Here is a 9,706-nt window from a genome sequence, read left to right as displayed (position 1 = left end):
TGATTGGCTAAAAAATACAACGGTTTTTGATACATCGGAAAATCAACCAAAAATCGGAGACTGGGCGAAACGCTCAAGGTCGCAGAGGTATAGGGAATCCCATAGCGAAAGCAACGGAACGATTCTAATATCGACAGACAACGATTTAAACGTAAAATAACATTTTAAGACTGGGATCGATGTTTTAAGATGTCCTCCACAGTTTCAAAACCAGCTGCATCGTGCATATCCGCCAGAGGTTCGGCTTCGTCATGTCTTCGCCTCCGCACCTTCGCGGCCGCTACCTATTGGCGTTGACCTTTCTTCTGAGATGTTGCCGAACCTGGACTCGATAGGGAACTAACCATGCCCTGGTAAAAATTGGCAGTAGAATCTGTGTTCCAAAATACCATAGACCTACAGCCGGCTGTAAGATTTCCAATAGCTTCTACAGCCGGCTACACAATTTCTTATAGCCTTTTATAGCCGATGGCGACTGCTAAACGTTACTAATTACGGATGCCAAGACTTCGTGAGTTTTTGGACTACCGCTCTCTTTTTCGGCCGTAGCATCTTGATTTATTTTGCGAGGAAAGCTCCGTACTTTTGAAGGATGCCTGTCATTCCTAATATGTTGGAGCGCCTTCAATTTCGTATGATACCGTGCAATACCTCTGGTGTGAAATAGTTGCTTCAAGCGCCGCGGTACGCTGCGGCGCGGCGGGCAGCCAGCGCAAAACGCGCATTGGCGCCTATAAACCTAACAGGGATACTTCACGCATTGCGCAATGCGTGAAGTATCCCTGTTAGGTTTGTAGGGGCCAGTGCGCCGCCGCTCCGCTTTGTGTTAGGCTCTAATATTTAATTTCGTGGAGTCAGCGTTTTTCAACTCATGACTTTGAAATGTTTGCACATCCTGTATGGATTATTCTCATTTTAATTGATGAAACAACATATGTAGTAAAGGAAAATATAATGTGCGTTTTGTAAATAATAAGCTGATTCCGTACAAACTTAAGGATTTACAAAGCACACGAATTTCTAGACAATTTTTTATAGCCTTTTATAGCCGATGGCGAAAAAGCAACGGCCAGGCGATAAAGTGTAAAATTAAGCCCGGCGATAGGAACTATAGCCCGCTATAGCCAGCTATATGATTTTCTATCGCCTTCTTCAGTCGGCTATAAGAACTCCTATGGTAATTTGAAACGCAGCTCCTATCGCCAATGTTTACCAGGGTGGACCCGGAAAGTGCATCACTTCAAGGGATCGTTCAAATTCAAAGGTCTTTCAAGCCAAAATTGTCGAGTTTGATGCACAGTTTTGCAGAGTGTTTCAAACAGATTTTGGCACAGGCAACGCCTAAACATGCTGGCTAAAGTAAAGGCGAGACAATTTTGAGTTCTTCACTGGGAAAAAAAAAAAACACATTGGATCTAGAGTTCAGACTTTTAAAAACATCGACAAGAAAAAATACTCTTGATTCAATCAGATTTAAGCTTAAATCAAGAACCAAGCTTAATTTGGGCGGATTTCCTTTTGATTTAAGCTTAAATCCGATTGGATCAAGGGTCCTTTTTCTTGTCAATGTTTTCAAGAGTCTGGACTCTAGATCCAATGTGTTTTTTTTTCCAGTGTTGGCGAGAAAAGAAAAATAGTTTTCCGTAACAAATTCGAATTCCGACTACATTGTTTCATTTTTCAAGGGAAGCTGCTGTGGAAAATGTCTCCGTGGACAATGTCCCGCGATGGATCATGTTGTTGACGTCTCTTGTTATCCTATTTGCCGTCATGTATTTGTTTCCTTCCCCATATCTTAGTACCATTTTACTAACGCCTTTCGCACGATTCCGGTATACCTACTGCCGTGCTAAGGGAAAACTCCGTATGAACATACAAGCCTTGCCAAATTTCCTTTGTTAAAACACAAATTCCCTGGTAAACTCATGAATAATTTTCTTTTTGTTTCAGAGAATTTTGTTCGTATTTTGTTTTGAAGTTCCTGCAAATTTTAAGGAAAAATATTCATGACTTTCCTCAAAAATAAACATTTCATCAAAGGAACTTTGGCAACTTTCGAATGTTCATACGGCGTTCTTTCTTAGCACGGTACTATACTAATGCTATTTCTTCAAAGATCTAGAGTTAACTTCAAAGATCCTCATTTTTTCTTGAAAAAGTTGCAAGTTTAAAAAGTTTTCATTCCAAAGGTCGTAAAAACTGAAAGCTCATGCAAATTGGCAAAACTTTCAGTCCACGATATTTTTGGATTTATCTTGATTTTCAGATTTCCAAAAATGTTTTCGCCTCGCGAGTTTCCTAACCCCCCCCCCCCCCCCCCCCCAATTGCCAACATCGTGCAACGCGAAAAAAAAAAGACAAACCAGACGAATAAAAGAAAGAAAAATGTATTAAGGAGGTTAATAGGCGCGGTTGTCACGGTTGATGCTTTGAATAATTCACATTGCATCCGAAGTGAATCACGTGACGGCGAGAACCAATGGGCGCTCACCTCTGTCGAGGTAATTAAATCGTATGGAACCTGGGCCACGGGGACATTGCACATGCATGAGCACGTAAGAACTTCTTCATCACGTTCAACTCCGTCGCGTCACTCACGTCCCGACATGGAGGAAAAACTCAGGTAGAAATAACTGAATTTTGAGCTGTGTGACTCGCCGAAATTTTCGGCCATGGGAGCTACATTCCGGTTCAGATAATCGAAAGTCTAAGTCGGAAATTGCATTTTGACGATGGAACTCCCGAACCTCATGCCTCATTGAAATCCACCATTTTTAAAAGATCGGAAGTCTTATTTGTTTTGAATAGTTTTTATTGCATTTTTGGGCTTTTTTCATGTACGCACATCTATTGTGTAAAAATGGCGGAAGTCGAATGGATAGAAAAGCCCAACCTATGATGTGTAAAATTGACCCGAAATATGTAAATGAAAAGAGGAAAATTACTTGAGTTTGATCATGTTTTATGCAATGTTTTACTATTCGAAATGACAATAATTCCAACAAACTGTAGGTGCAAAAAATTCAAAATCATGAGTTAAAAACCGATGACGCCGCAAGCTCGAAAAATCGCGTCCACCAACACAGGGCGACGTGGGTCTAGAGTCCCTTTATACTGAGAGTCAAGACAATTTGAATCCATTTCTGATTGGTTCCCGTATTTTAGGCCTCCACAGTGTCACAAACGGGAATAAAGATTACATTTTCACCAATTGCAAAGATTATAATCTGGAATGGACCAGGGAATTACGAGTTTGGCAAGGAACAAACGGAATGAGAGGAGGAACGGAGAAAGGCATTTGAGAATGGGCCGATCAAAGATTACGAAAAACGCTCAATTTCTGTAATCTTTATTCCCGTTTGTGACATCCATGAGCCGAATTGTCTTGACTCTCAGCATAAAGGGACTCTACGTGGGTCTAGCGCGCAAAGCTCGGAACGCATAATGGCGCCTTACAAGACCACAGGATACCTCATGCGTTGAGGTACCGCGTTGAGATACCGCATGCCTCATGCGGTGCGCGCGGAGCATGGTGGCGCCTTACAAGTCTGCAAGATACTTCATGCATTGCGCGTATACCGCGGTGCGTTCTCAAGTCGTTGTCCAGTCGTATTTTCTTGGTGTCGATTCCTCTGAGCGTCACGGGTGAGGTGATGAGTGCTTGGCAGTCTAAACGCCTTCGATTCCACGCGTATGCATCACGGACGTCCATGAAGCTCGAATAGTTGCATCCAATGTCCAGGCGTTAAAATGCAATTCTTTTAGTATCCGTCGCATACGACACTAACTGAAGCTTTGGTTATTTCTCTTAAACTTTAACGTAATTCCATCGTTGTCTATTGTGCCGATGAAGTAAACCATTACTGGTTTATCGCGACACTATCAGTTTTCGGAGAAATGCATGATTTAAATGTATTACAACCTTGCAGTTCCTCGAAATCGAAAGGATTAGGTATTTGAGCATGATACGTAAAATTTCCTTTAACCATCTTTAACGAGTTGTCCTTTGTTTGGATTTTGTTGTTGTTTTTTCCTCCCATTTGGGAAAACTAATTTTGACGTTTAAGTGCATGGGAAATTATCAAGGAACAAACCTGATGATTCGCACGGAATTCGGAACAGAAAAAAAAAAATCAAACAATTCGTATTTCGAAAAAACGAAATGCGTCAGGAAATCTGTAATATCACAAACCTATGTACACGTATATGATTTCCTAGGTGCAATGGCGCCACTAAAGCACAATACCGTCTGGTAAGTAAACTCGTGAAAATTATTATGTCCTGCTTTTCCCCATCTGAACGACAGAAAAATGCAACTCCATTCCAAGGTTGCAAAATTGACTCTAACAATTCATTTTATTACATAAGTGAATTCGTGCGCAATTTTTCATTCAAAATTTTCCTGATTTTTGCATGAGATCCGAAGGAACATCAGTTACATTTTCAGTAAGAAATGTCCAAGATTCTCCTGGTAAAAATGCAAGTTGCGAGGAGAAATCTGACAACATCGAAATGTAGTTACGCTCTTTCGTAAGGTGAACAACAAAATGTGAGGTGCGTCTAGCTATCCCTCAAAAACGACTAGGATCCAGGAGCAACTTTTATCGCTCCCGTTTGGCCTCGAAGATATTTCTCTGGAACACTCGGTCGCTTCTTATAGAGAACCCATATACGGGAGAGTATTGCCATCTCAATCCTTTTACCACAGAAAAAGTGTGCGCTCACTGATTCCCTGGTAAAAATTGACAGTAGAATCTGTGTTCCAAAATACCGTAGACCTAAAGCCGGCTGTAAGATTTTCAAAAGCTTCTATAGCCGGCTGCACAATTTCTTACAGCCTTTTATAGCCGATGGCGATTCAGCAACAGCCAGGCGATAAAGTGTATGCTACATGTTACTAATCACGGATGCTAGGACTTAGTGAGTTTTTGGACTACCGCTCTTTTTTTCGGCCGTAGTATCTTGATTTCTTTTGCGCGGAAAGCTCCGTACTTTTGAAGGATGCCTGCCATTCCTAATATTTTGGAGCGCCTTCAATTTCGTATGATACTGTGCAATACCTCTGGTGTGAAATAGTTGCTTCAAGCGCCGTGGCGGGCGGGCAGCCAGCGCGAAAAGCGCCTACAAACCTAACAGGGATACTACACGCATTGCGCCATGCGTGAAGTATCCCATTTAGGTTTGTAGGCGCTGGTGCGCGCTTATCGCTGGCAGCACGCCGCGCCGCTCCGCTCTGTGTTATGCTCCAATATAATCTTGCGGAGTCAACGTTTTTCAACTCATGATTTTGAAATGTTTGCACATCCTGTATGGATTATTCTCATTTTAATTGATGAAAAAAAAATGTATTAAAGGAAAATATAATGTGTGTTTTGTGAATATTATATTGGCTCCGTATCAAACTTAATGATTTCCAAAGCACACGAATTTCTACACAATTTCTTATAGCGTTTTATAGCCAATGGCGATAAAGTGTAAAGCCCGGCGATAGGAACTATAGCCCAGCTGCGTACTTTTTTATCGCTTCGTACAGCCCGGCTATATGATTTGCTCCGCTTTCTACAGCCAGCTATATGATTTTCTATTGCCTTCTTTAGCCGGCTATAAGAATTCCTATGGTATTTTGAAACGCAGCTCCTATCGCCAATTTTTACCAGGGTTGGTCGGCTATCATGGAGCCCCGGCCCAATGTAAACAAACCCTAGCCCCTCCGCTCCTAGTTTGACTCAATGTAAACAAACAAGATGGCGAAAAAGTTCTACAAAGTTCTAGACGTAATTTTGGGTGTGATAGGATTTTTTTCATATCCAACTTCTAAATTGAGTTCGGATCGAACTTTTATGAATATTTTTGCCGAAAACTAAGCTAATTGAGTGCGATTGCCATTAATTTCTCTGCCGATAATACATGTTCCTCTGGGTCGGGTTTGTTTACATTGGGCCATACTTTGGAGCTCCATGATAGCCTAAAACTAATGAACCAATCAGAGAGCGGCACAGAGATGGCAATACTCTTCCGTATACAGGCACTGTAGCTTCTTTTAAACTGTGCGACGGTGTTTCTTGGAGCGTTACGGTCCGCACGGTCCTTGGTCGCGGTTGGTGACGTCAGTAAATACAATCGGGGAATCGCTACCACCTCGTATTTTTTTCTCTATGAATGAGAGTGCTCGCATGCCAATGTCGCTACCTTGAGGAACACAGGTGACCCCCGTGCGGGCAACGACCGGGATACCCGAAACTCTTGTACTCGATTCGTCCTTTCCTGGACGAAAGAACATAACCGCATCACAACGCTGCCAAATTTCCTCTCGAAAATTGTGCTTTCATCGGGAAACCGTTCGGCGCTTCCTATTAAAAAGTCCACTGATTTTCCATTTGGTCAAAGAGTGTCTTGTTTTTTTTTCAATCTGGGAAATCCTGATTTTTCCTTATTTTTGACTGCTAAATCCTGATTTCATAATTTTTCCAAATCCTGATCAAATCTTGATTTTTGGCGAAAGGCAAATGTAACTTCACAAAAATAGCTCGATAAAAAAATCCGATCGGACGGCCGACTTTTCTCAAATCTTGATTTTACGAACGATTTTTCTTCAAATCCTGATAGATTCGGGAAAATCCTGATGCTAGACACCCTCATAAAATCAACAAAATTTTGAACGGAAATCGCACGGTTGTAATCTGGTTAAAAATGAAACTATTAGTGTCAATTTGGCAACCTTGCGATGGATTTACGTTCTTTCGTCTGAGGAGCGACGAGTTCACACCATGCGACCGATCGTCAAACGCTTGATGGACGCCCGTGCGACGTCGCGTCAAATTAATTTGACGGTGCGGAACCCCCACAAAGAGTCTGATGAACAGTCTATAAACGATAGCGCGCCCAACCGCATTATTCGTTCGACTTTCGGCCCAGATTTTTTGGATAGGCGGAGGTGCCTATTTTTTTGTTTGATGCAAAATCGTTGCAATCGATGCAAAGTCGAAGTTTTTCTTGATCGTTATGGATCCAACACAATCTCGGTGGATATGAATTTGTGTCAAATGTTTTGTCAAATGTAAAGAGCAATAGGGAACCGCTCCTAGTAAAAAAATCTCTCTAAAAAACTTTTATTTTAATTAAAAAACTCTTGCTATAGGTAACTGTTAAAATTTACAGAAAAGGAACCCGTTTTGGGATTGTTTTTACGTAAAATTTACGAAAGGTCAAATTTAAGTACAATCATTGTTTTAAAAAACTCTATCAAAACGTGATTATAAAGCTTTAATGTTAATTAAAAAAACTCTTGCTAAAACTGTTAAAAACAGCGAAGGAGCCCGTTTTGGATTATTTTTACGTAAAATTTACGAAAGGTCAAATTTAAGTACAATAATTGTTTTTAAAAAACTCTTAAAAATATTAAACTAATTTTTAATACTTAAATTTCATACTTCAAGAAATTGTTTTTAAAAATCACGTTTTTATAGAGATTTTCTTAACACTGGTTTTACTTCCTTTTTGTCTCTCATAATTGGAGAAACTCCTAAACAATGGTAAACTGACGTCAAACAAGATCCCGACAGCCAAACCCGCATCCTGCTGTGCGTCGAGCAGTTAACTCCGTGACACGCACACAGTTCTTTATCACTTCGATACTGAAGTAAGTATACCTACGCACAGTTCACACAAACAGATCGTTCGAAACTCATTCATCAGTCGCACGCAGTGCCTGAGTTCACCGCTCACCGCTCTCGGCCCGAAGATGAAGATTCAAGGGGAGAAAAAACAAAGAGGTTGTTCCATCTACCATTGAAACTGGGCCCCGAATGAAATCTCCTCATCTTTTCAGGTATCAAAGGGCATGGTCAGGGACACCCAAAAATGGTTGAATTTTTTCCAAATTCCCCCAAGAGGAGGGGGGGCGGGGGGTTATATGAAAAACGGTTTTTTGGCTATAACTTTTGAACGGTTTGAGATATCGATTTGAACTTTTTTTTAAATGAAAGGTCGTTTAAAGAGCTTTCTTTTGGTATATTATGTTTAATAGTTAGGTCAATTTTTGACCAATTTATGGCTTGTCAAAAATTTTCCATGAGTCCAAAAATCAGATTTCTGTAGTTTAGAGCAGCGACGATCGCATGCAGATGAACAAAAAACTGTTCAACTTATAGCCCTCTCTCTGACGGTTAAAATGAGCCTAAGATCATCTTGGGGAAACGATTTGTCTCCGAGTTATGCTTCTTCAAAGTTGGCGCGGCGGGGTCCGCTTCCGCGGGGCAGCGCTCCGGAGTACGATAGTTCACTCCCACCCCCCTCCCGTCATGCCGCGCGACGCAAACCGAGGAAGACTACCTTTAATGATCATTTGAACAGATAAATGCACACAATATACGCTATTATGTTGTACAAGTATTATTAAAATTATATTGAAAACGCTCTATAAAATGAGAAGCAATATACCTGGATCCGGCAATTTGTTTGACGACTATCGCATAGTGTCCGCATAGTGTCATAGTGTCCATACATAATTTATATTTTCAACGCCTGCAAAGTGATGGTGACGACGCAAAAATTGTCATTCAAATGCTCCAAAAATTAAATGAGCCGAATATTGTGCAACAAATTGTTGAGGACGAGAAATGGCTCCGAAAAAAAGTAGTTTTTGAAAACCTGACGACAGATCATTTTAAACAATTAGAACAGTGGAGGAGCGAAGATCTTGACACCCTCTCGGGAAGTTATCAAATTGGACTTGCAGCAAGTTATATTGCAGACCATTTTGCTAATGGAAAATATTGCTTTCAAGTGACGAAGGATAACTTTTTGCCAGATTTTCAAAAATATGATATTTCCGTAAATTCGCCTCTTTTTCTTCGATCGCGGATCCTATCGAGGCATAAATCAAAAAAAGAATATCATATATTTATATTAATCGACACCAGTAAAAAATCCAGCGAGGCCATTAAAGCAAGTTACTGCACATGTAAGAACGGTGCGCGTACCATCAATCCTTGTGCTCACGTCGTAACTATACTGTGGTATTTGTTTTACGGGCGCTATCACAAAAAACCAGCGCCTTCAGCCTTTTTGAACGAGTGCTTCCCTCTCAGAAAAGTCGATTTTGGCTTTTCAGACGACGAAGATGAGGATGAAAATGCGGATCACACTGCCGATGATCCTATGGATTGCGGTGATGATAAATTCGGTGAGATTCCACTCTTCTATTTATTATATTAATATAATTTTAATAATACTTGTACAACATAATAGGCTCATTTAATTTTTGGAGCATTTGAATGACAATTTTTGCGTCGTCACCATCACTTTGCAGGCGTTGAAAATATAAATTATGTATGGACACTATGACACTATGCGGACACTATGCGATAGTCGTCAAACAAATTGCCGGATCCAGGTATATTGCTTCTCATTTTATAGAGCGTTTTCAATATAATTTTAATAATACTTGTACAACATAATAGCGTATATTGTGTGCATTTATCTGTTCAAATGATCATTAAAGGTAGTCTTCCTCGGTTTGCGTCGCGCGGCATGACGGGAGGGGGGTGGGAGTGAACTATCGTACTCCGGAGCGCTGCCCCGCGGAAGCGGACCCCGCCGCGCCAACTTTGAAGAAGCATAACTCGGAGACAAATCGTTTCCCCAAGATGATCTTAGGCTCATTTTAACCGTCAGAGAGAGGGCTATAAGTTGAACAGTTTTTTGT

The sequence above is a fragment of the Bemisia tabaci genome, chromosome 6 (assembly GCF_918797505.1).
Source record: "Bemisia tabaci chromosome 6, PGI_BMITA_v3".
Lineage (NCBI taxonomy): Eukaryota > Metazoa > Arthropoda > Insecta > Hemiptera > Aleyrodidae > Bemisia > Bemisia tabaci.
This window is presented reverse-complemented; position numbering follows the sequence as displayed.